Here is a 26,600-nt window from a genome sequence, read left to right on the forward strand (position 1 = left end):
TGCGAGTGTGTGTGTTTGTATCTATGAGTGTGAGTGCGAGTGTGTGTTTGTATCTATGAGTGTGAGTGTGAGTGTGTGTATTTGTATCTATGAGTGTGTGTGCAGATGAATCTTCTGGAACAAGTGGTGGACAGCCACCTAACACCTGGGGACTGAACAGGTCCTCTGCAAGACAGTAGGTTGACTTAACTGTGGAACCCAAGTGTATCTATTTTTTTTTTAAGACTGGGGCCTTGCTATCTAGTCTTGGATAGCATGGAATTTACTATGTACATCAGACAGGGTTCGGCCTTGAAGCCATCTTCCTGCCTCTGCCTTTGTACTGCTGAGATTACAGGTGTTAGCTGCCAAATCTGGCTTCTCCTAGACTTGGTATCTTTTTTTTAACCTTTATTCAATTTTATTCGTTTAATTACTTTGTATGCATGTATATGTAGCTCCTGGAGACTGCACTCAGGTCCTTAGGCATGGCAGCAGGTGCCGTTTACCTTCTGAGCATCCATCCCACAGGCCATAGAGTCAGTGTTTCTATTACAGGTTATAGTACCCATCTCCAGAGAGTTACTAGAAGATTAAGCCAACGCAAGTTAAAAATAAATAAATAAATAAATCAAAACAAATGAACAGGCATTGGGTCAAACATCACTCTGCGGTTTCTGTGACAGTATTTGGAATGAGATTTGATTTAAATCAGTGACTTTGAACAGAACAGATTGTTCTCCACAATGTAAAACTCAACCAGGCTTGAAGAGAACCAGAGACTGGTCTTTCCAGAGCAAAAAGAATTGTACCAGCCAACCTAGACATGGGTCTTCTGCTGGGTTTCCAGCCTGCCCACGCACTGTTTATACAGCGGATGTGCCAGCCCCTAGAACAGTGTGATCAACTCACAGAATCTATTGGTCTGTCTGGGGAATGATAAACTAGTTCCAAGAAGTAGGGTGAGGATATAGTAAAGGCCTATATGAATCGGTGAGTTCAAGGACAGCCAGGCCTACACAGGGAGACCCTATTTCAAAAATAAAACAAACAATAACAAAAAAAATCCTGCAAATAGGCAATGGGAGAGATTAGAAAAAACTGTGGTAATACTAGAAAAGCCAAGATTGCCTTGAAGAGACTGTGGGTAGGAGTATGGCCGTTTAAGTTGATTCTGAGACTGGAGAGAGGGCTCAGTGGGTAAGGGCTCTTGTGGCTGATCCTGATGACCTGAGCCTGATTCCTGGGACATACATGGTGGGAGGCAAGGGACTCCCACAGCCTTGTTCAAGCCCCACATATACAAACAGAGGTAAATGCCGCAGTAGTAGCAGTAGTAATGTATACACATATTTAATATTTTTTTCTATTTTTTTAAAAATGGTCCGCTCCCTGGTGGTCTAGTGGTTAGCTCCCTGGTGGTCTAGTGGTTAGGATTCGGCGCTCTCACCGCCGCGGCCCGGGTTCGATTCCCGGTCAGGGAAGCCTCTCTTCTGCCGGGCGGTGGTGGCGCACGCCTTTAATCCCAGCACTCGGGAGGCAGAGGCAGGCGGATTTCTGAGTTCGAGGCCAGCCTGGTCTACAGAGTGAGTTCCAGGACAGCCCGGGCTATACAGAGAAACCCTGTCTCGAAAAACCAAAAAAAAAAAAAAAAAAAAAAAAAATGGTCCACCAAATTCTCAGGTAAAATTCTTAGTTTTATTTATCATATTAATCATAATATTCCAGGGCAAACTGAAGAATTTGGCAGTCTGATTGGTCCCTCAGAGACCCACAGGCAGGAAGAGCATCTGGGTTCAGCAGCTCATGGCTGTGTCGGTCTTGCAGGCCGCTCACCTTCTACTTCATGCTGGATCTTGGGGATGGGGGTAGGAATCCTCTAGGTGCTTGGGGAAATTTCACTCTTCTCCTGTGATTCTTCCTTTGTCACTCTCTTGAAACAATCCCCAGTGTAATGGCAGACACTGTACTCAGTGTCTTGGGAGGTGAGCAGGAGGAGTTTTAGTTTAAGGCCAGCTGGACCACATAGTAAGGCCCCATCCCAAAAATTTTTTAAAAAGTTCTTTAAGAAGTTTACAGGTAGCCAGGCGGTGGTGGCGCACGCCTTTAATCCCAGCACTTGGGAGGCAGAGGCAGGTGGATTTCTGAGTTCGAGGTCAGCCTGGTCTACAGAGTGAGTTCCAGGACAGCCAGGGCTACACAGAGAAACCCTGTCTCGAAAAACCAAAAAAAAAAAAAAAAAAAAAAAGAAGACGTTTACAGCTGCATTTACACATCTGACAAACCATTAATTTAGCAGAATCTACAAGTAAAGTGGGCCACCTTGTGCTAGAACAACTAGAGATGGGAAAAGGTGATGACTATCAATGTGAGAACCAAAGTTAGTCTGTGGTTTATGTCTTCATTCCTCTAAGAGTTTGACTCAACTGTTTGATTGGATGTAGGCAGGAAATATGTCAGGATATATGCTTGCCCCTGATTATACTTGATGGAAAATACGGTTTGGTGTTTTATGCCTCTGCAAAACGTGATTCCTGGCCATTTCCTGGGAACCTGAGAATGGAGCTGGCCAGAGTCTAACATCCTGGTCAGTATTTAACTAAAGCTTGCTTCAGTATTTAATTAAAGCTTGCTTCAAATTTGGCTCAAAAATGGTAGAATTGGTCTTTCTCTGGACTATGTCAGGATTAACATCAAATGTCTAGAATTCTACAGAGTGGGACAATAACACCCAAGGACAAAGAGTGTCCTTCAGGACCAGACAAGGATGACCTCTAAAGTGCTGTATGATCAGGCTGACCCTGGCCACCACAGGCCCAGCTGGTCCATGGGGCAATGCTGTCTCCTCAGATGCGATGGGCCAGCTGCGGTCCAGAACAGCAGGGATGCAGTCATTACAGAGAGCCAAGAGGACAATGCTTCTTTTGGTTTGCTGCTTCTTTCTTCAAAGTGCCTGGGATTGAACCCAGGGCCTCATACATAGGTCAGATCATCTACCACTGAGCTACACCCTGCCTCAGAGGGTCATCTTGACCCTTAAACTCTTACAGAACATTAATTTCTTGCCTCTATCACCAAAAGCACAGGCAACTAAATAAAAATAAATAAATAAACAAATGGGCCTCCATCAAGCTCAATAACACTTCTCTATCAACAGGCAAAATCATCTGCATAACTTACAGTTTACAAAATGGAAGAAATTATTTGTAAGTCATAGATTTAATAAGTAGTTAAAAATCCAGAATAGAAGCGAGAAAGTTGTGGTGAATGCTCTCTATGAGTTCAAGGCCAGCTTGGTCTACAGAACAAGTTCCAGAACAGCTAGGGCTACCCAGAGAAACCCTGTCTCAAAAGTCAAAAGACTAAAAATCCAATAGCCTGATTTCAAAGTGAGGCTCATCCTACCCTCACCGCCCACCCACCTCCCTCCCCCCCCAAAAAAAAAGGAAAGAAAAAGAAAAAGAACCCTGGTAACTTTAAATGTTTTGTATTCACATACACACACAAAAATAATAAAAGTGAGCTCAGGTTAGGCATGTTAGTTCAAAAGAAGAATGCCTTGAGAGACGGAAGCAGGAGTTCACAGCCTGAGATACATTCTAAGTTCAAGGCCAGTGTGAGGTACGAAAGACTGTCTCAAAAAAAAAAGAAAAAGAGGGGAAGTTGGGGGATGGTGCTGGCTCGAGGTGTGGCTCAGCACTTCAGCGGTGACAGAGCCATGACAGCTCAGATCTGTAACTGCAGTAACTGTAGAACAGCTGACATTCATTCTCTTCTGCCTTCCAGAGCACCAGGCCTGCACACCATGCACATACAGACACACGTGCAGACCAAACAGCCAGGGCTACAGAGAAACCCTGCCTCAAAAACCACCCCAACTAAAAAGAAGTGACTCTGGAGATCTGTCTCATGACGGTATAAATACCTAACACAGCTGAACTTAAGTGGTCAGTTTGTTTCACTAGTCAGTTTTGTGCCGTTGATAAAGAGTCTCAAATAATCAAGCTGTGAGGGAGAAAATTTCATTTTGACTCAAGTGAGAAGACCAGGAGTCCAAAGTTCAAGGCCATCCTGGGCTACCTGAGACCCTGCCTCACTCCTACTTTTCCTCAAAAGCCAAAAAAAAAAAAAAAAAAAAAGTAAATTTTTGGACCTGAGGCACAGTGCTACCCTGTGGCTGGCAGCATATGGTAGTCACCATATACGTATATTGATGCAGGGTCTCATTCTGTACCCCACACTGACCTTCAAGTCACCAAGACGCTCCTTCCTGGGCCTCGCTTGGGCCCAGTTTCATAAACTGTGGGTCACAATCCAACATGGTGTTGCATAAGTGAATGTGGGTTTTGTGAAAATGTTGGCAATGATAAAAAATTTCTAAATATCCAATGATCAAAAATTAAATCAAACTGGGCAGTAGTGGTGCACGCCTTTAATCCCAGCACTTGGGAGGTAGAGGCAGGGGGATTTCTGAATTTGAGGCTAGCCTGGTCTACACAGTGAGTTCTAGGACAGCCAGGGCTACACAGAGAAACCTTGTCTTGAAAAAACAAAACCAAAACCAAAAAAAAAAAAAAAAAAAACCCAAAAAACTAACAAAACAAAATTAAATCAAAATCAAACCCATGGTATAAGGACTTTGAGGTGTATCTGAGTGCACTCTACCACTGCATCAAAGATTTGCTTGTGATCTTTTGATTTTCCAGGCAGGATCTTATGTATTATGTAGCCCTGGGTTTTCCCAATGTGAGCACATTGCCCCATGCATGCCACTATAGCATTCAATGTCAACAAACTCAACTGGAAACATCTGAGCTCTGAGACCACTATGTTACACCAATGCCGGGTTTTAAGTACAAAGTTTACTGGACTTACAAGTGGTCCAGTATAATTACAGAAACCCAAGACTTTTAATGCTTTTCTGCCTTCATTACTTAGCACATATCAAGTCAAATCTTCGGGTTGGATTAAGGTAGAATATTTGATTTTAAAATCTGAGATTTAAGGGACCAGGAGTATAACTCAGCCATTCCTATTCACAAGGCCTTGGGTTTGACCCCCAGCTCCACATAAACCTGGAGAAGTGATAAGAGCCCATAATCCCAGCATAAAGGTGTAAGAGTGGTGAGTGTGTGTGCACGAGATCAATCAGAGGCCAGCCTGGGCTATAAAATGTCTCTGTTTCAAAAATAAGTAAAAATAAGCTGCGTAGTACTGGATAGCACTTGGGAGGCAGAGGCAGGCAGATCACTGAGTTCAAGGCCAGCCTGGTCTACATAGTAGTTCCAGAACAGTCAGGACTACACAGAGAAACCTTGCCTCATGCTCACTCAGAAAGTACCAGGATTTGAACTCAGGTCTTCACACTTGCACAGCAAGTGCCCTTAGTCACAGAGCCATATCCCTACCTTTCCTCCCTCAAGTCCCTGTCCGTTCTGCTTCCTTCTTTGAAGGTCAGACAGAACATTATGAATCTCTACCTTGTTGCAGAGCAGGGCCCATACCACTTGCTGTGGAGGCTGCCGAATCAAACACTCAATTCTTTTTACTGCTGAAGCACATCGCAGTGCCTCTGTGCACCTCAGGTTACCCATTTGCCTACATAAGGGCATCTTGGTTGCTTCCAATCTTAGAAATTATGAATGAATTGCTATGAGCATCTGTGAACATGTTTTTTTGTGTAATTGGTTAATTAATATTTGAGACAGGCTTTCTGGCAAGGCAGGGTTCCCGCTTCCTGTGTAGTTCAAGGTCAACCTTGAACTGCTCCTTCATCTCCACCTTCCAAGAGCATGTTGGGTTTGTACTCAGAGTCAGACTTGGGGCTCCCTTATGCACTATGCCATCAGCCTTTTCTTTCTTTCTTTCTTTCTTTCTTTCTTTCTTTCTTTCTTTCTTTCTCTTTCTTTCTTTCTTTCTTTCTTTTCTTTCTTTCTTCCTTTCTTCCTCCCTCCCTCCCTCCCTCTCTCCCTCCCTCCCTCCCTCCCTCCCTCCCTTCCTTCCTTCCTTCCTTTCTTTTTTAAATATGCATTAGTGTTTGCCCACACTATGCATATGCCTGGTTCTCAGGAGGCCAGAAGACAGTGTCCAATCCTTTGGTGTTACAGATGGTTTTGTGTTGTGACCTGGGTGCTGGGAATCAGAACCAGTCCTCTGGAAGAGCAACCAGGATCTTAACTACTGAGCCATCTCCTTATGGTCTGGAACTCTGTGAAGAACAGGGTAGCCTAGAACTCACAGAGTTCTCCTTGAATTAAAGGTGGTCACTATAGGGCCTAGCCCCTCAGCTGTGTTTAGTATGCAAATTGCCATAGTTGGGCTAATAAGGACCACACACTATTATTTGTGGGAGGTAAAGATGAGAGTGTGAATTCTGCTGGTATAGCCTGTACTACTGCTCCTGGTATGAACGTCTTTGCTTCTCTATCTAGCTGTCCGATGGCATTATCAACTAGGGCATCCCTGCCTGCCTTGGCTACAGGAAAACAGCAAGATGACAGCAACAGCTCACGCTGACTCATACCTTCCTTTCAAATAACATAACCACATGCCAGTCTGTGGCCACTTTTCAATGAGATGTGTCATAACTGAAGGGCCGTGTCCTTTGAGCAAGTTTCCTCCCTACTTTTGGTGGCAGAGCCTAACTTCTCAGAAAGAAGGCAAAAAAACAAACAAAAAAAACCCATTCAATGCTCTGAGGCACTGTCATTAACATGGATGGAGTTAGTAATTCTACGATGGGCCAGGCCACGACACAAACTGTCAGAAAGTAAATGGAGTGCTGTACTTGGGAATAGTCTCAGAGGGAAGAGGGCCACAGTTTCAGATGAAGACTCGGCACAGCTAGAGTTGCTGCTGAGAACTGCAGGAATCCAGGGAAGGCCCTCTCCCTGGGTCCACAGGGACCACAAGTGGAGACATTGAAGTCATTGGCTGATTCTGCTGCAGTCTCAAAGAACACGCCCTGAGCGAGCCAGATGCTCCAGCTAATTCCTTCCTCGTATGGAGACACTCAGAGAAACCGTCGTCTCCTCATTGGTTGGAGGTGTATATCTGTTCCCAGCACTCTGGACATGTTGACCCCCTTTGAATTTGTGGCCAGTCTGGGCTACCTAGTGATTCATTAATTACACAAATTTATTCCGGAAATAATTTTTTGTTTTGTTTTGTTTTTTGAGACAAGGTTTCTCTGTCCTGGCTGTTCTGGAACTCACTCTGTAGACCAGGCTGGCCTCGAACTCAGAAATCTCCCTGCCTCTGCCTCCCAAGTGCTGGGATTAAAGGCATGTGCCACCACTGCCCAGCCAGAAATAAAAATTTACTTCAACACATCACAACTCACTCATTCACTCACACACACACACACACACACACACACACATTTATGTTTTTAAAAATTAAAAAAAAATTGACATGCAGGTGGTGGTGGCACATGCCTTTAGCCCCAGCACTTGGGAAAGCAGAGGCAGATGGATCTCTGTGAGTGAGGTCAGCCTCATCTCCAGGACACCTAGGGCTACACAAAGAAACTTTGTATCAGGAAAAAAAAAAATATTTGAGACAAGGTCTCTCTGTGTAGAGCAGGCCGACCTCAAACTCAGAGATCCACCTGCCTCTGCTTCTGCTTCTTAAAGGCATACATCACCACACCCAGATTTCATTTATGTGTTGGCCATGGCAACTTTTGACATGGGTATTCCAGACAAGGTTCAGTATCTACAACTGTCAGAGTGCTTGCTAGGCAAGCACAAGGCCTTGTAGCCTAAGGCACTGATACACACTGGGTTAGAGAGACGGCTCGGCTCCTAAGAGTACTAGTCTAGCCGAGCATGTGGGTTCAGGTCCCAGCACCGACTTTAGATAGTTCACAAACATATGTTAACTCCAGCTTCGAAAGAATGCCTCTCACTTGTATACACAGAAAAAATAACTCTTTAGCCAGGCATAGTGATGTAACCTTTTAATCCCAGAATTTGGGAGGCAGAGGGCAGGGGGAATCTATGTGAGTTCAAGGCCAGTTTGGTCTGCATAGTAAGTTCTGGGATAATCAGTTACATATGAGACCCTGTCTCAAAAAACAAGCAAATTTCTTAAAAATAAATAAAATAGTAAATAAATAAATAAATAAATAAATAAATAAGTAGTAGTAACAGCAGCAGCAGTACACACATAGGGACAAGTCTGTTTGAAAGGGCTTAGAACTTGATCTCAGTCGTTCCAGTCAGTATGATTGTAGTATCCTCCTTTAGCTACCCAACAGGATGAGCTGTGAAGCAGCAGAGACAAACTTCCCTTAAGCTAAACTACTGTGTTTTCCTCACCAGAACCTTCCAGTATGTGTGCGTTGTGCACTGAACAAGTTTGACTTGGGTGCGGTGGCACATGCCCTTAATCTAGCAAAGGAAGTCTTATCTTTCTAAATTCTGGGACAGCTTGATCTACATAGTAAGTTCCAGGCCAGCCAAGACTCTAAGTGAAAGTCTGCTTCAAAAACCAACCAACCAACCAACCAACCAACCAACCAACCAACCAACCAACCAACCAACCAACCAACCAACCCAACCAACCAACCAACCAACCAACCAACCAACCAATCAACCACAAAACCCCTCCACAGTTTTTTTTTTTTTTTTTTTTTTGTAGATTGTGTGCCATACAATACGGCAGCCACTGTGCTAGGATTCACTGTATAATTTGATGCATTCCTACTAAATATTCTTCGATTACAAGTGCCGTTAACTTTGTGTTGCAGATCAGCCTGTGTAACGGATATATCTTTCTCACAAGGGACCCAAGTTGTTCCCTCCAGTAGGACGAGCCAGTTACAGAGATATTTGGATGAGGCGGGCTCAGAAACCAAAGTATCTCTTCTCTCTGTAGTCTTCACAGTAGGTTAAGCCCCGCCTGCTGACGTCTCGCTCTGTTTTTGGGGGTGGGCTGCGTAATGCAGACGTGCGAGGAGCACCGTTCAGCTGGTCAGCTGAGTCTCCCGGGCAACCGCTCCATCACTCAGTCCTGTCTCTCCCTTATTCTACTTCTCCCCTCCTATGGAATCTGTCTCCTTATTATGTTGCCGAGAGATGCAAACATCACCTCTCTGTTGTCCTGGTTTTCTTCATCCTGTTTGTCTCATTTTTAAAATTTTTTAAATTTTTGACACAAATCTGCAAAAATCTCATGGGTGTGTAAAAAAAGATCCTGAGCAGCATTTAATGGGATGGTTTATATGCAGACTGTGGACTGATTTTGGAAATGTGTGTAAAATGAAATGTGTGGAATAATCCCTGCCTTTGGTGGGTCCTACAATTCTTTAAATGCAGATAAATTCCTTTGCCTACAATCACATTTTAAATTAGCTTACGGGGGCGGGGGTGTCTCCCTATTAATGGGCTTGAACCCAGGGTCTTGAACATAACTGGGAAATCTCTCACAGCAATATATCTCCTAAGATCTTTTTTCTCTGATGTTTTGTGTGTGTGTTTGACACAGGGTCTCACTAAGTTCCTGGCTAGCCTGGAACCCTCAGAGATCCACCTGCTTCTGTCTGCCAAGTGCTAAGGTTGAAGGCACCAACACCACCCTGACCACCGTTTTTTAAATTTGTGTTTTTTTAGACAAGGTCTCCTGTAGTTCAGGGTGACCTTGAACTCACTATGTAGCTAAAGGTAGCCCCAAACTCATGACAACATCGTAATCCTCCCAGCTTGGTCTCCTGAATGCTGGGATTACAGAAGTGCATCAACATGCCAGACTCCCAGACTTACTTTTATTTTTGAAACAGACTATGTTGCCTAGGCAGGCTTTGAACTGCTATTCTGCCTCACTCTCCTTATATCTGGGATTACAGGCCAGCTGTAAACTGTAGGATAGATAGTTTTTAAATCCAGTGTAATTCCAATTAGACCTAAGTGGCTGTTTCAATCTAGTGTTTCCTTGTTATTGTTTTATTGAGACAGGTCTGGAACTATGTAGACTAGGCTGGCCTTGAACTTGCAGAGATCTGCCTGTCTCTGCCTCTGGGATTAAAGATTTGGACACTAGTGTTTTCTTTACAAAGTTCATAAGAAAGAAATGATCTAGTCAATCCCATACTCTGACCAATGGCTCTCTAAGGCCTTTTAGACCTTACCTTGATACTCTCTGGTCAGCACCCTTTCACATGAAGGTTTTTTGTGTTTGTTTTTTAAGAAGGTTCTCATATTGCCCAGAGTGGCCTAGAACTGGATAAGTAGCTAAGACTGGCCTCGAACTCCCGTCTGACCCTCCTAGTTCTACCTCCCAAGCAATGGGATTACAGGCAGGAGCATCACACCCGGTTTAACTCAGTACTATTTACTGACAGACACCAACAGATCACAGCAAGAGAGAAGGGAAGACAAGTGTCTTAGCTAGGGTTACTCTTGCTGTAATAAAACACCAGGACCAAAGCAAATGGAGAAAAAGCTTTCTGTGGGTCATTTCCACCTCAGTGCTGAAGTCACATTTGAACACTTCCCTTGGTTGCTATTATTATTGTTATTATTATTGTTATTATTATTCCATCTCCACCACTCTCCCTCCCCGCTCAACACACACACACTGGGAACTGAACCCAGGATTTTCTGAGTCTGGAACTCACTGTGTGGCCACAGTGGCCCTCTCACCTGCACTCCCCATGTGCTGGGACACAGGGATGTTATCACCATGTTCAGCACAACTTAACTTTTTCTTTCTTTCTTCTCCATTTGGCTTCCTCTTTTGTTTTCTTTCTGAGACAGGGTTCTCTCTGTATCTCTGGCTACCCTGGGCTTGATATAATCTAATCCAGGTTAACCCTGAATTCACAGAAATCTGTCTGCATCTGCCTCCCGTTGCTGACTACACTTTTTTTTTTTTTTTTTAGACAAGGTTTTTCTGAGTAATAGCCCTGGCTGTCCTGGAATTCAGTTTGTAGACCAGGCTGGCCTTGAACTCAGAGATCTGCCTGACTCTGCCTCCTGAGTGCTGGGATTAAAAACTACCATGCCTTTTTAAAATTGTTGTTTTGTTTTGTAAGAGACATAGAGCCCCCCCACACACACATACCCGTGTTTGTCACAATCTGCATGTGGCGGTCAGAGGACAATTTTCAGCTTTCAGGAGTGAGTTCTCTCCCTCTACCATGTAAATCCTGGGGATCTAATTCAGGTTATCCCACTACAAAACACCTTTAGCATGGCATTGTGCTGTGTGTGTACATGCATGTGTGCTATTAAATAAATAAATAAATAAATAAATAACCGTGATGTTGGTTGGTGAAACGGCTCAGTGGGTAAAAGTACTTTCAATGATGTGGCATGCACACCCTCAAACAAACAAATAAATATAATTGTTTTAACTCTAAATTATTATTGTTGTTGTTGTTTTTTGAGACAGAGTTTCTCTGTGTAGCCCTGGAACTCACTCTGTACACCAGGCTGGCCTTGAACTCCTGGAGATCCGCCTGACTCTGCCTCCCCAATACTGGGATTAAAGGTCTGTGCCACTATGGCCAGGCTAAATGCAGTTATTATTATTAGCAGTTATTAGCTACCCAGGTCTCACGGTGACATTTATCTATGTATACAATGTATTTGATCACGCTCACTCACCACTACCCTCTCGTGACCCCTCCCTCTCCCACAGGAAGCACAGTCCAACACAGGGAATCTGGAGGCTGCAGATAAACAGCTGATGCCGAGTTCTAGGAAAGGAGCCTTCCTCCTGGCAGCTCAGCAAGGGCCCTATTCCCAGGCTGTTTGGAGAGCCTCTCCGGTCAGAGAAGACCGAGAGGACAGAAAGTGAGGCCGATGAGGCAACAAGGCTCTTAGGACACTGTGGTCCACAAACCCTAAAACACTTACATAATCTGACCCTTGGCAGTAAAAGTTGACAACTCCCCAGTTTCACTGTAGTCAATTTTCTGAGTCAAATGAAATGGGTTCTTAAAACTGAGGTCACAGGGCTATGGCCTGGGGTCTGAGGAAGGAAGGAGCCCCTGTCTGTGGTAGCAGAGGCTGGAGACAAAGAATATGTATCTGAGTGGGAAACTCTTGAGCACTTCCTGTGAAGAAATGAAAAAATAGTCCAACCAAGACTGACAACTGAAAACACTGATGAGGAAGGCCTTCTCTCTCTCTCTTTTTTTTCCCTCCCTTCTTCTCTCTCTAAGTGTCTTTCATTTCATGTAAGAGGAGTACCACCGTGAGAGTGACCTACTTAAGGGCACTGGGCCTATAAGCTGGCTTTCCAGGTTACTCCAGGCCTGCAGGCTGCCTTGGTTTTTACTTGGGAATAAGCACAAAGAGGGAGTCCGTTTGAGTATACTGCTGTCATCCATATTATTAGGGAAGGGAAAATCTGGGACTGGACGAGATATGGCTGAAGACTGGTTGATGGGGTGTCCTTAGGTTCTCTCTCCACCTACCTTAGTCATTTTTTGTGACCCCCTTAAAAGGTAGCAAACACCGGGCCGTGGTGATGCATGCCTTTAATCCCAGCACTTGGGAGGCAGAGGTAGTTGGATTTCTGAGTTCGAGGCCAGCCTGGTCTATAGAGTGAGTTCCAGGACAGCCAACGCTATACAGAAAAACCCTGTCTCGAGTCCCCTACCCCACAAAAAAAAAAGTAGCAAGCAGTCTGCATAGACCCACCAAAGACCAAGTAGGCAGATAGCTACTGACCACGGGCCAAGGCCAAACTGCAAAGACTCGGCGGGGAGTTCATTTTCTAGTGGGTAATATTCCCTTTTCAGGCTGGAGAAGTTAGGGGCAGAGACTGAAGCACCTAGGTCATCATCGTCATCCTTGATGAAGTTTAGTGATGCAAACGGGATGTGGACCTTTAAATCAATAAAGACCTAGGGAAACTACCTCTTGTAACATCACATTATTCAAATGGGGTTTGGGCCTTTTGGGGTTGTTTCTGTTGATAGTGTCTCGTGTAATCCACGCTGGTACGTAACCAAAGCTGACCACGGATTTCTGATTCTCTGTTTTCACTTCCCAAGTACTGATATTAAGGTTGTGTGCCACCACTCCGGGTTTTATGTGGTGCTGGGGATTAAACATCCCAGCTCAAGATGTGTTTAAAGGATAACATGCTTAGATTTTCTAATGCCAAACTAAAACATGTCAGATTATGTCCTGCGACTGGTGTTATGAGGAACGTGTCTATCCAAAGTCCTAAAATGGCATTAAGGCTAAATGCATGCAAGCAGCGTTCATGTGCATCTTTGGTTCGGGGGGCAGGAGAATGGTAAAGGGTAATACATTTACGGGCGGAGGTTAGGACGGCGAGGCAGGCATCGGGAAGTCCTTGTTTCTACTTTCTTCTGATTATTTCGACCCCGACGCACGCCTAAATAGCAAGCAGCACAAAACGTGTAACCATGATTTGCGGGGGACTGTGTTGGTCTTTTCCGTCGTCGATCTGCCACAGTGGCGCAGTTCACTGCGGATGGTGCAGGGGGACCCGACGCTCTGCGCATGCTCATACACTTCTGATCCTTCCCAGGCCCACCCTTTCCCGTGCTTCCTGGTGGTCTGCAGCCCACCCTGCCTTTTACTTCTAAATTCACCCTCTCCGCCTTTCCCGGTCCGTTTCTGTCTTCTACCCTCCTCGCCTCCTCCGGACAGTTCAACCAAAAATGCCTGAATGTGAAGACCGAGGGGAGAAGCAGAACACTGCGAGATGCGCGAATGAGTCAGCGAGCTGGGGAGGGAGATCCAGGCGACTCAGGGACCGGCCGGGCTGCCGGGCGCCGTGCCAGCACGCACGTCCCCTCCGCCGGGCGGGGTCGGCCTGCACCCACCGGATGGGGCTGAGAAAGTGCAGTTGTCAGGAATCCCAGGCATCTCAGGGGAGCAGCAGGTTACACCGGAGTCTGGCTCGAGGGCGGTGGCGAATCCCCCACCTGCTCATTGTCAGCTCTCGGCAGGACTGTCTCCCACCTGTCCAGCGACTTTGCCGCAGGCCTTTCGGCTCCGTCGCGCACACCACATTGCTCACGTTTCCCACGCTGACTACACTTCTTTTTATTTCAGACAGCTTTACGAATACTATGTGTACAAAGCATTCACCTCATTCCAGCTGTTCGGGTAGATGACTAATTTTTGATGCCTGCAGTCTCCTGTCTCCGTCCCACCCCCACTGTCCTGATCAGCCTGCAAATTTACTCTTAGAACAGTCTCCCGCAGCACGGTGCTCGCTGAGGTTACCCGGTCATTGTTCGGTGGCGTTCGAGCGACGTTAGGCTTTTGTAACGGCCCCAGCAGGAGGAGATAATCTGGGGGAGACACCAGTTCCTCCCTTCTGCTATCAACCTACTCAAACAATGGACCAAAGAATTAAAATTTCCCCAGGATTCCTAAACGGTTGAGGGTGGAGGTGGGGTGCGGATCCCCTGGTGAGGAAGGTTAAGGGATGAGGGTGAGGGTTGGGGGTTGGGACCGGGCCCTTTGCCTACCGGGAAAGGTTTCATAGGGCTCTGACAACTTTATCATACCCTTATTTCCTGGCCTTTGTTTCATCATTTCTGTAAAATTTACACCTGCTACAGAAACGGCGGAGAAAAACTAGGCATCGCTCTCTGTTTTGGACATCGTACATAAATCCATTTTCCTTCAATTTTGCTTCCTTAATATCTTTTAAAGTGTATCAGGTAGCTAGCTGGGCGTGGTGACAAAGCATTTAATCCCAGCACTCTGGAGACAGAGGCAGGAGGATATCTGTGAGTTAGATAGAGGTCAGCTTGGTCTATGTGGTGAATTACAGGACATCCGAAGCTACTTATTGAGATCCTACTTTGAAAAATTAGAACAACAAGGAAAAGAAGAAACAGGTTTAAGATCTAAACGTCTTCCTATGACACTTTGCTCAGTTACTTTTTTCATATATTTAGCAAATAGGAAGTCTTTCTTATGGACCAAACACGGTTAAAACGGGAAACGAGTACAAACCATTTTAAACTTATTTTTCATCTCTGCACAGCAGTTGGATGCTCCCCTCCCCCACACTCTCTTCACCCCCCCCCCCAGACAACTCCTTTCACTGACTAATCCTTCCTGAGAGGTAATTGTTTTCTTTCTTTCTTTTTTTTCTTTCTTCCTGAGGAAAGCTGCAGGGAAAAGAAACACTTAAAGATTCAATTGTAGCTGAGGAGAAAGCCAGGTGGGATTTGAAGAATTTTCCGTAGGCCTTAGAGGGGAGAGACAAGGATGGGAACATTAAAGGCCCCGTTTCAAAAACCAGGCACTCCAAGTCTGATGGCATGGTTGTAAAAACCGACTGGAAGGCTGCCTTTGAACAGGATGCGAATTCCTGCAATAGACTCATAAAAGAAAATGTCAACTCGGACCATTGAGCCTAATGAAAGATGGTAGCTGAGAACAGTAGATCTGTCCTCCCACAAAGGGTGCGGTGTGTGTCTGGTGTGCTGTGTGTCTGGTGTGTGTGTGTGTGTGTGTGTGTGTGTGTGTGTGTGTGTAGGAAAAACAAGCTAAGAGAAGGACACAAAGATGACACGTAGGAAGGGCATGTGGAGGTTTGCCTATCAGCACCTGGGAAGCAGAGACAGGAGTGTTGGAGGCTGTAGGTTCAAGGCCAGACTGCTCTGCACATGAGTATCAGGGCAGCCACAGTTTTACAGGAGAACAGACAGATTGAGAGAAGAGAATAACAACATGTTAGACTTGTTGCAATTTTGTTGCAAAGCACCAGGCCCTTTTCCTGAACCTGTGACAAAGGGTTTCCACTTCCCCTTGCTGACCCATTTCTCAACAGGTGGAGATAGCTCATCACCTTTCAAATGAGGGACATTTACAGCCTCTCCTTAGAAGGCAAGTCACAGAAGTCTTTTTTTTTTTGGTTATTTATTTATTTATTTATTTATTTACATTTCAAATGTTATCTCCCTTCCCGGTTTCCTCTCCGAAAACCCCCTGACCCATCCCCCGTCCTCCCCACAGAAGTCTTTAATAGTCCTGGGGCTGTTGGAATTAAAACTTTCAGGACAGATACTTTGCTGGTGACGAACCACACAGGCAGTGATGGAGGAAAAAAATGCATGCATTCTAAATGTACAGCTGGATGGGTGGATGGATTCTCTCTTCTACTGTGTTTATCTGTATAACCATTGCTAAGATCAAGACATGGATTCTAGAACTCTGCAACATCCTACCTCCCCTTCCTGTGTCAGGTCCAGACTATAGCTTATTGATCCTACTCACGGATATGCCTAAGTTTATTCATTCTTCCATTGATACACACATTATTATTGATTTGTGCGGTGCTGCAAATTGAATGCAGAGGCACGTATGCTGGGTAAGCACTATTATGGAGTGATACTCACATCCTCCAGGGTAGACACTCTTGGTTCTTTTGAACAACATGCATTTTCTGGTCACCTGTCAAATATTTTCTCCCAGAAGATGACTAGATTGTTGTTGTTTTTTTGTTTTGTTTTGTTGTCTTGCTTTGTTTTTCCTTGAGACAGGAGTTTCTCTGTGTAGCCCTGGCTGTCCTGGAACTTGCTCTATAGACCAGGCTGGCCGTAAACTCAGAGATCCAACTGCCCAACTGCCTCTCTGTCTCCTTCGTGCTGGGATCACCACCACCTGGCTAAATTACTATTCTCTGTTAATAAATAATTTAATATCTTTTTCCTTCTTCTCCTCGATTGCTTTCCAGTGCTAGGGATCACACCCAAGCATCCTGCATGTTAGGTGAGCAGTTTATTACCGAGCTATCCTCCCAGAGCAAGCAATCAATTCTGAACAAAAGTAAGCAAACTACAGATTATATGTATGCAGTGGGTTGTTTTTTTTGTTTGTTTGTTTGTTTTGTTTTTTTGGTTTTTTGTTTTTCGAGACAGGGTTTCTCTGTGTAGCCTGGCTGTCCTGGAACTCACTCTGTAGACCAGGCTAGCCTCGAACTCTCGAACTCAGAAATCTGCCTGCCTCTGCCTCCCAAGTGCTGGGATTAAAGGCGTGCACCACCACCACCCGGCAAGTGGTTTGGTTTTTTTGAGTCAGTCTTACTGTATAGCCCAGGCTGGCCTGTAACTCACGACAATCTGCCCACCTCTGCTTCCTGAGTGTTAGATTAAAGGTGTGCACTAGGTATGTACCACAAACAGAAAGAAAGAAAAAAAGAAAGAAAGAGAGAGAGAGAGAGAGAGAGAGAGAGAGAGAGAGAGAGAGAGAGAAGGAAAGGCAGGCAGGCCAGGGCCTTTCTTTTCTCTTCTTTCTTCTTCTTTTTAATCTATGTGCCTGTGTGAGTTTTGTGTACCATGAGCATAGCATGCGGCTGCCCAAGGAGGCCAGAAGAAAGTATCAGGGAAAGAGACAGGATCTTCATTGCTGAGCCTTTTCTGCAGCCCCCCCCCCATCCTCCCCGCAGAGCTGGGTTTTTAAATACAATTTTTATGGACATTATTATAATTAGTCTCTGAACACTGGCTGTTTGTGAAGTGACATTATCCTGCATTTTTACAGAAACAAACTCAGAAACTTTAAATGCCCAATTGAAAGTTACAGGATTAAGGAATTGCGATTCCAGACTAGAACAGTCTCCTGCTACTTTCAGATCCATGTTCCATCCCATTCTGTCTCACTGGCCTCCTGCCAGTGGCCAGGCCACCCAGCCATCTGCTTTGCCCAGGGCTATGCTATTTTAGTGCTAAAAGGCACTGGGTAAAACTGGACAGTTGGTTACTCTACACAGGGACAGTGACCAAAGAGGTGCAAGGCTTGCATATAAAAACCCAATGGGAAGCTGGGTGTGGTGGTGCATGACTGTAATCCCAGTGCTGACTCTCAAAGGCAAGGGCCATGGGTTTGAGGCCAGCCTAGTTATAAGGTTAGACTTTGTCTCAAACCAAACCAACCAACCAAACACCCTCAAAAACCTAATGGCGCTCACAGGACTCACTGCGTCATCCACACGTTTAGGCTCTATACAAATTGACAGCACTCAGATCTGAGGCATCTCGCCTGCTGCTACTCAAATCCTGCTTTAGGGACCAGCCTCTCTGGGGAGCCTATTAGATCAAGGCAAATTCAAGTACCACAGTCTCCAGACTTCAGATCAAATTCAGTGGAATTCCCGAGTTTGTGACAAGCGAGCTTACCAGGTTGGAGTGGAAGGCAGCGGGAAATGGAGCTCAAGCCTGAGGACAAATGACTTAGCGATGTTCTCTTACAGATGTACAGCCCTTGTCTCTTACAGATGTACAGCCCTTGTCTCTTACAGATGTGCAGCCCTTGTCTCTCACAGATGTGCAGCCCTTGTATGGCTTTAAAGAGCTCTAGGCGGAAGCCAGGCATGGTGGTGCATACCTTTAGTCCCAGCAGAGACAGCATATCTATGAGTTCCAGACTAACCTGATCTACACAGTTCCAGGACAGCCTGGGCTACACAAGAGAGGCCCTGTCTGGGAAAACCAAAATCAAACAAGATCTCAGCCAAGTGCTGCTCCTACATGAATTAAATCCTACTCTTGGGGGAAAAAAAGTTTTTTCGCTTATTAAAATCTTTCTGGTTCTAAGTGGGAGTGGAAACGCTTCCTGGTTGATTGGCATGCTTCCATCTTGATTGGCCTGCTTTTGCTTCTTTTTCTGTAGTGCTGGAGATTAAATCCAATTTCTATTTTTTTCCTTTTCTAAGGTCATTTCAAATGTATGTCATATATTGCTTAAATTATGGTGTCTAAAATGATTAGAGAAAAAATATATCAAAAGGAAAACCTTCAAATCTTAAAAGATAATCATTTACTTTAAGATATACTAGAAATGGTTCAGAAGGTAAATGATGCTTGGTGCCAAGCCTAACGATGCTAGTTCGATCCTCGGAGCCCCACATGGTGGAAGGAGAGACCCAGACTCCTGTAAGCCTTCCAGTGACCTTCACACTCATACCACAGATGTGCTGCACACACGCTTATACACACAATAAATTACATACATGCTTAAAGCATAGAACATCCCTAGAAACTGAGAAAGAAAGAAACAGGACTTGTTGAATGAGTTTCTGAGCAGGGCCTGTCCCCCGGGTCTTGTGTAATTTGGCTGTTATCAACAGACTTAGTTTTAACTCCGTTCCAGGACTCAATCCAAACGGTCATCTCCAGACCAGCTTCTCTTGCTCATCTATTCTAGCCCACTCTTCTTTCCATGTCCCCTTCTTTTCCCCAGAGAGGAGTTGCCATGGAGATAATGACATCACAGTAAGCCAGCTGGCAGAGAAAACCAGAAGCCAAATGTGGAAGACTGCAGGGAGTCTATGCAGAGCTATGGCAGCAACGGGCTGTGACCCGGATGAGAGTAAGATTGTAATAGACAACTGCCCACAGTGACAACAGAAGAGCGTGATGGAGATGAAGGCTGACTGGGCCAGGAGTGTACTGGAGATGATCAGGACTCTGATCATCAGGACACAGATGACAAGACCACCGGGACTCTGCTGGGATCTGCAGAAATCAGCTCAAGATAGATGCAGGCTAAGCAGAGCCAGTTCCTAGGAAGTGACTGTCCTCACCCCTCTCCTGAGCTCTGCCCATTTCCAAGGAAAGGGGGGCTGGTGATTAGAGACTGGGTTTCATTTCTGTATCCGCCTCCATTTCCCTTTTCTGGTTCTGACCTTTTGACACACACACATAAGGAAACCTCTCTAAAACAATGAAAGACTAAGAATATTTCCCTTAGGCACACCCTTGTGTCTTTTGTTGTTTAATTTGAGATGGAGAAATCACTATGTAGTGCTGGCTGGCCCGGAACTCCCTATATAGACCAGGTTGATCTTGAAATCACAGAGAGATCCACCTAACTCTGCCTCCTGAGTAGTGGGATAAGAGGGGGGACAGGACTCACACCTTTCATTCATGCTGGGCAAGCCCTCAGACCCTTGATTGTTCTCCCTTCAATGTGTAAATCTCAGAGCCTTCACCGTGGTCTTTTTTGGGTCCCCTCACCTTTGGCCCAGGTTCTACACCCTGACATCTGTCACATTCTTTCCCATGACTCTACTCCTAGCCCTGCTCATCCCCAGCTGCAGTCAGAGTGTTGCTTACTCCAGCTGTACACTCAGGTGCAGAACGAAGTACAGTTTTCTTGCTTTTCTCCTCCTCTTCATGCCAGCCGCACACTTCTTACTCCTGCTGTGTCTGAGGTCACTTCATCTGCTGTGCTTTGCTCCGTTTTCAATCTCTCCTGGTGGGCACGCCTTCAGTCCCAGCACTCGGAAGCTAAATGCAGGTGGACCTCTGTGAGTTGGAGGCCAGCTTGATCTACAGAGCTTGTTCCAGGCCACCAGAATGGTATAGTGAGACCAACATCACTAAATCTCCCTCTCTCTCTCCCTCCCTCTCTCTCTCTGTGTTTGTGCGTGCACACGTGCGTGTGTTGGTGTCAGCATGAATGTGTGCACTGGGCTACAGCCCAGGGCCTGGGCATGCTCAGTGTGCCTTACCGCTGAGTTACACAGAGCAGCCTCCTGCTTTTCCTGTTTGCTTTCCCATTGCGTCCTTGACCCCCAACCCTGAACCCCAAGTCATTGTTTCACTTCATATTCTTTTTTTTTTAACTTTTTTTCCTTTTTTTTTTTAAAGATTTATTTATTTGCTTGGACACACTAGAAGAGGGCATATGATTCCATTACAGATGGTTGTGAACCACCATGTGGTTGCTGGGATTTGAACTCAGGACCTCTGGAAGAGCAGTCAGTGCTCTTAACCACTGAGCCATCTCGCCAGCCCTCACTTCATATTCTATACATGATGTTTGTAAGAAGACTCTCTGAATAGAAACCAGGTGGTTTGTTACAAATGAGCATCTCCTATTTCTATTTTTAGAACACAAATAAGGTTGAGAGTCAGCAAACCAGGCTTCCCTGTAGCCTTGACGTTGATTTGCTATGCTGCAGACTATGTTGAACAAAATGAACAAACAAGCAAATCACCTGCCTCAGCTCTACACAGCATGAGTACACAGGTGAAGGAAGAAAACTTCTCTGTGCTCTGAAAGCTGACGGTCTTGCAGAGACACTGTCTGTACAATCAGTAATTTATGCATGGATTGTAAGCCCTGGCAAGGTAGGAGATAGATTGTACATTTCAGACTGGCCAGTGGTAGCACACACCTTCAAGCCCAGCACTCAGGAAGCAGAGGCAGGCAGATCTCTGTGAGTTCAAGGCCAGCCTAGTCTACACAGTGAATTCCAAGACAGCCAGGGCTACACAGATTAAGCCTTGTCTTGAAAAACCAAAATACATTAATTAATATTAAATAATTTTTTTTCTGTGTACATTTCAATTACTAAATAGGTATTCACTTACTCTTTCAAACATGTACTTGAAATTTCCAAATTGTTGGAAGCTTTCTCTGGTTCGCATATATGTACAGTACTTATAGACATACTAAAAAATATATTTGAATGAATAAAAGATTCTCTGGCTATAAGATTAAAGATACTGAGGAGAGACTCCCCGTCCCCCCCCCATTATATTTTGGGTAGGAATATAGTTGGAATTTGGAAAATTGAAAGCATTTGAAGAGGCCTACCTAGTTTTCTGAGTAACACTGTAAAGAATTTTCATCTTGTTCACCCTTTTAATCTCCACCAGGACCTGGCTGTTCCAGGTACCTAGACCACAGCTATTTTCGTGTCTCTTGGTGACTCTTTGATCCTGACATCTGCAGTCAATACAAAGAGACCCAGCAGCCCCAGGAAAAGGCGGACACATTCCTCACCTTGGAGGACGTGTGTGCCTGCATGTGCTCTTGGGAGCAGCATTCCTTCAGGTCTCTCAGGCTCCACCTCGGTGCCATCAAGAGCAGGTGGTGACTTCTGCCCCCCTCTATCTTACCAGTGACTCACCGGTCAACATCAGTGACAGAGCCACATTCTAAAACAGCCTTGCTTTGCTGGGGCTCCCAAAGATAAGGACAGAGCTCCAGGATTAAATGGTGTTTACCCGGTATTAAGAGAGAGACAAAAGAAAAGGAGCTTTATTTACCTTCTTAAGAAAAAACGACCTTCCACAGGAAGGAACGAGGAAAGCAGAGAAAAGCAGCTAAGGGCCAGGAAGGGCAATGAGATAGGTAAGTGACAGCTTACTTTGCCTTTAATTCAATGTGACATGTGACAATAATGACCCACACGTGATGACACAGCACTGTTAATATTCCAAAAAGTCAGAGGAAATAGAACATTTTGTTTGAGGTAGAATCTTATGTAACCCAGGCTTGGGACTTGAGATCGTCTTGATTCAGTTTCCCGAAAGCTGTATCGCTATGGAAAAAGTAATACCTCACTGTTTTCCCACCACAGTCTAGAAACGTTACTTCTTTTTGTTTTTGTTTGTTTTTTCGAGACAGAGTTTCTCTGTGTAGCCCTGGTTGTCCTGGAACTCACTCTGTAGACCAGGCTGGCCGACCTCTAACTTTTAATCCTCCTATCTCTACCTCTTCAATGCTGAGATCATATCCAGGTACCAACTGACTGGGGAGAGAAGCTTACATACCTCTGTGTAATGATTCAGTAGGTAAAGACTCCTGTCGCCGAGCGTTGGAGTCTCAGAACACACATGACAGAAGGAGAGAACCGACTTCTCCCAAGTAGTCCTCCGATCTCTACAAATCCATCATGACACAAGTACCCTCACACAGCTACACAGACATGCCTAAAAGTAACTAAATGTAATCAAAGAGCTTTTTAAAGAAATAAAATGGCTCAACAGTTAAGAGCACTGGCTGCTCTTCCAGAGGTCCTGAGTTCAATTCCCAGCAACTACATGGTGGCTCACAACCGTCTGTACTGGGACCTGATGCCCTCTTGTCTGTCTGAAGACAGCAACAGTGTACTCACATAAAATAAATCTTTTTAAAAAACTCATTTAAAAATATATTTATTCCAGCTTGGTCTATAGAGCAAGTTTCAGAACAGCCAGGACTATACAGAGAGACTCAGCCTCACGAAGCCAGTATTACACATATCTCTGTACGTAGTGTACTCATTTGTGTTTGCATGAATGTTATGTGTAGCATCCACATACAAGTGCCTGAGGAGGTCAGAGGGCACCAGACCCCTGGAAATGGAGTTCCAAGTGGTTGTAAGCTCCCCAGTCTGAGTGCTGGGATCTGAACTCAGGTCCTCTGCAACAGCAACAAGTGCTTTTTAACCCTTTTAATCACTGAGCCAACTCTCCAACCCCAAGAAAACTCATAGTTAACAAGGTTTAGAAAAAAATGGGTGGCGGGCTGGAGAGATGGCTCAGCAGTTAAGAGCACTGGCTGCTCTTCCAGAGGTCATGAGATCAATTCCCAGGAACCACATGGTGGCTCACAACTATCTGTAATTGGATCCGATGCCATCTTCTGGTGTGTCAGCGACAGTGTGTTCATATACATAAAATAAATAAAAATCTTTAAAAAAAAAAAAAAGAAAAAAGAAAAAAATGGGTGGCGAGGAGCCAAGAATCGTGATGGCGCGACTACTTTTAATCCTAGCATTTGAGAGGCAGGGCAGACAGATCCTTGTGAGTTTAAAGACAGCCTCGGCTATATAGAAAGTTCCAGGCTAGCTAAGATTGCATACAGAGATCTGCTTAAAACAAACAACAAACAGCTTCTTACTAGAGTCAAGTTTTACCAAGTTTAATCCTTTGGTCCCTCTCTTTATAAATTATTATAAAATACTCCAAACTGTTAACTGTTATAAAGGCAAACTGTTAACAACAAAGCCACAGTTTAAATTGATTGGTTTTTTAACCTAAGAACAGATGAGATAGCCTAAGCTACAGGCAGGGAGCCTGACACACTGGTGAGCACTGGAGAAAACAGGCAAATTACAAAGGGTTAGTGCACGTCCAAAGACTGCCAACAGAAGGGTTCAGTCTTGTCCCTAATCAAGTCGTTCCTGCCTTTTGAACTACCTGGAAATGTCTTCCAAGAATGGGGCTGGTGAGATGGCTCAGCAGGTCAAAGCGCTTGCTAGCAAGCCTGGTGATCTGAGTTCAATCCTCAGGTGTGTGGCGACTCCTGCACACATACATGCGCACACATAAATGTAGGGAAAAGAAGTTCCAATGTCTTGTTCCTTCTTGTCACTCGAGTCTGAGTCCAATAGCTACTTCCTCAGAGAATTCTCCTTGACCAGTGTATCTGATGTTGCCCCTCTGCCCACGATTTGGCAAGATACCTTGTTTTAATTTTTCATAGTTCTTTAACATTGTACAATTTTATCAAACAAGAAAACCATATTCTTAGTATCACCACATTGTGAGTCAGAGAAAAGCCACAGCCATGGAAGAGCATCAGAGATGTGGCAAAGAAAGGTCAGTGTTGGATCAACCGAAGTCCCAGAGTCCATCAACTCAGCACAGACCATCACGAGACTCTTGCTTTTCTTTCTTAGTTCTTTCTTATGTGCACACGTGTTTTACCTGCCCATCTGTGCAACGCCAAGGAACTTGCAGTGTCAAGGAAGCCAGAAGGGGGTGTCAGATCCCCTGGAACTGGAGTTCACTACAGATGGTAGTGAACCTCCTTGTAAGTTCTGGGAATTCAACCTGGATCCTCTAAAGAACAGTCAGAGCTCTTAACCACCAATCTCTCTCTCCAGCCCTTCTATTTACTTCAGAATGAATTCTTCCCACCCAAGTCATCTTCTGCCTGAGGATTTCCCTACACATTTTATACTTCCGTGTTCTATGCTTATTATCTCACAATTCAGGATAAGATTCTATTCATGATTTCCATTTCTGCATTAAATTTCTCAGTTTTGTATAATCTTTCCTGTGCTGTCAATGAAGTCTTTTTTTTTTTTTTTTCCTCCTGGATGCTACTTATTTGTATTGTCATTCTCCTTCCTTCTCAGAAGTCAACTGGGAAAATGTCCCACATCACAAAAGGGTAGTCACCAAAAGAGGTACATTTCCTTACCACTGGAGTCTCTTGGTCCACCCCACAGCCCTAACAGGACAGCTGAGGCTACAGATCAACCCTGAGGACTCAGAGGGGCGAAGCCTGCTGCAGGAGACTATACCTGGACTCCTGTCCTGGACTCGTGCCCTGACTCTTCCTCTTCCTTCTTTATTTCCTCCTCCTTCTCTTCCTCCTCCTCCTCCTCCTCTTTCTCCTCCTCCTCTTCTTCCTCCTCCTCCTTATCCTCTTCCTCCTCCTCCTCCTCTTCCTCTTCCTCCTCCTCCTTCTTCTTCTTTTTCTTCTTCTTCTTCTTTCTCTCTCTCTCTCTCTCTCTCTCTCTCTCTCTCTCTCTCTCTCTCTCATTTTTTTTTCAGACAGTGTTTCTCTGTGCAACAGTCATGGCTGTTCTGGAACTCACTATGTAGACTAGGCTGACGTTGAACTCAGTGATCTGCCTGCCTCTGCCCTCTGAGTGCTGAGATTAAAGGTGTATGCCACCACTGGAAGAAATCTATACTTCTTCCTGTTAGGTTTCAGAGTGAGCTATACTCTGGCTTTCCAATTCTTCTCCTCCCACTCTACACTGGTGCCTTTTAGAGCAGCCAGGAGTCTGCAGAGATCCAGCTTCTACATGCAAATTACATGCCCACTATTACTAAGATTAATTAATAAGACATAATCTTTGCTGTAGTTAGTATTCTTTTGTTGCAACGACTGTTGTCCTCCTACGATAATGTCCCTGTATGAAGGGTTCTCAGAAAACAGTGGATGCTCCACACCTGGAAGGAAACAAGTGAACCAAAAAAGAGGAGGAGGAGCCTGGTCCTTGTTCCTTGAATTTCAAGCTTGACAAGCTGAAGGCTTTCCCAGAGGCAAAGCAGGTCTCTGACAATGCAGATCAGCGGCTTCTCAGGAGAGGGCCCTGTAAGGGAGCCAGCTCACTCTAAAGTTCTAACTCTATTTTCTTCTTATCTTCTAGTGAGAGATAACAAGGCCTGCAGCAGCATTCCAGGCTTATCTTCACTGCAGTCAGCAGCACGGGGGTGAGCTACAATTAAGGGTGAGAGAGGCACCTGCCCTCTCCTCTCCCTGCCTTAGGCTACCCAGGTGCTAGTTAGGGTCTTAATCATTCCCAAAGGGAACAGGTTTTTTGCCTATAGGTTCAAGCATCCCCCACCCCATTCCACTGCAATCTTTTTGTTTGTTTTTGGTTCTCTCTCTCTCTCTCTCTCTCTCTCTCTCTCTCTCTCTCTCTTTTTCTGTGACAGGGTCTCTGAACTCATTCTGTAGAGCAAGTTGGCCTAAGACTGACAGAGACCACCTGCCTCTGCCTCCTGGGTGCTGCTGGAATTAAAGATGTGTGCCACCATCACCACTGCTCAGATCGTTTCAATCTTTCTGAGGATATTTCAGTAGCAAAAGATGTCAATGATCAGTGACTCTCTCAACGAGAATTTGTTCATCATCACACTTCCCGAGCTTTGAGCTTCCAAACTTCTTTTGCTTTCATTTGACGTCTTTTTATTTTCTCAAGGGTCGATCGTTTATTTGCTATTCTTGATTTTGATTGGACTAAGAAGTAGAAGCTCTCATCAAGGATAGCCTATGTATTTTAAAAGTACACACATACACACACAACACAACACACACACACAACACACACACAACACATACCACACACACACCACACACACCACACACACA

At 45.0% G+C, this 26,600-nt stretch overlaps 1 protein-coding gene and 1 non-coding gene across 2 annotated transcripts in view; one reads left to right on the forward strand and one right to left on the reverse strand.

Annotated features, from left to right (window-relative positions):
• Window positions 1–26,600, reverse strand: part of LOC114615357 (solute carrier family 2, facilitated glucose transporter member 3) — a 66,503-nt gene that overhangs the window by 20,843 nt on the left and 19,060 nt on the right. The gene's annotated exons all lie outside the window — the stretch shown is intronic.
• On the forward strand, window positions 1,392–1,463 carry Trnae-cuc. Its single transcript has one exon. It is a non-coding gene; the product is annotated as a tRNA-Glu (tRNA).

This window comes from Grammomys surdaster, unplaced genomic scaffold (genome assembly GCF_004785775.1).
Source record: "Grammomys surdaster isolate TR1022 unplaced genomic scaffold, NIH_TR_1.0 126660, whole genome shotgun sequence".
Taxonomy (NCBI): domain Eukaryota; kingdom Metazoa; phylum Chordata; class Mammalia; order Rodentia; family Muridae; genus Grammomys; species Grammomys surdaster.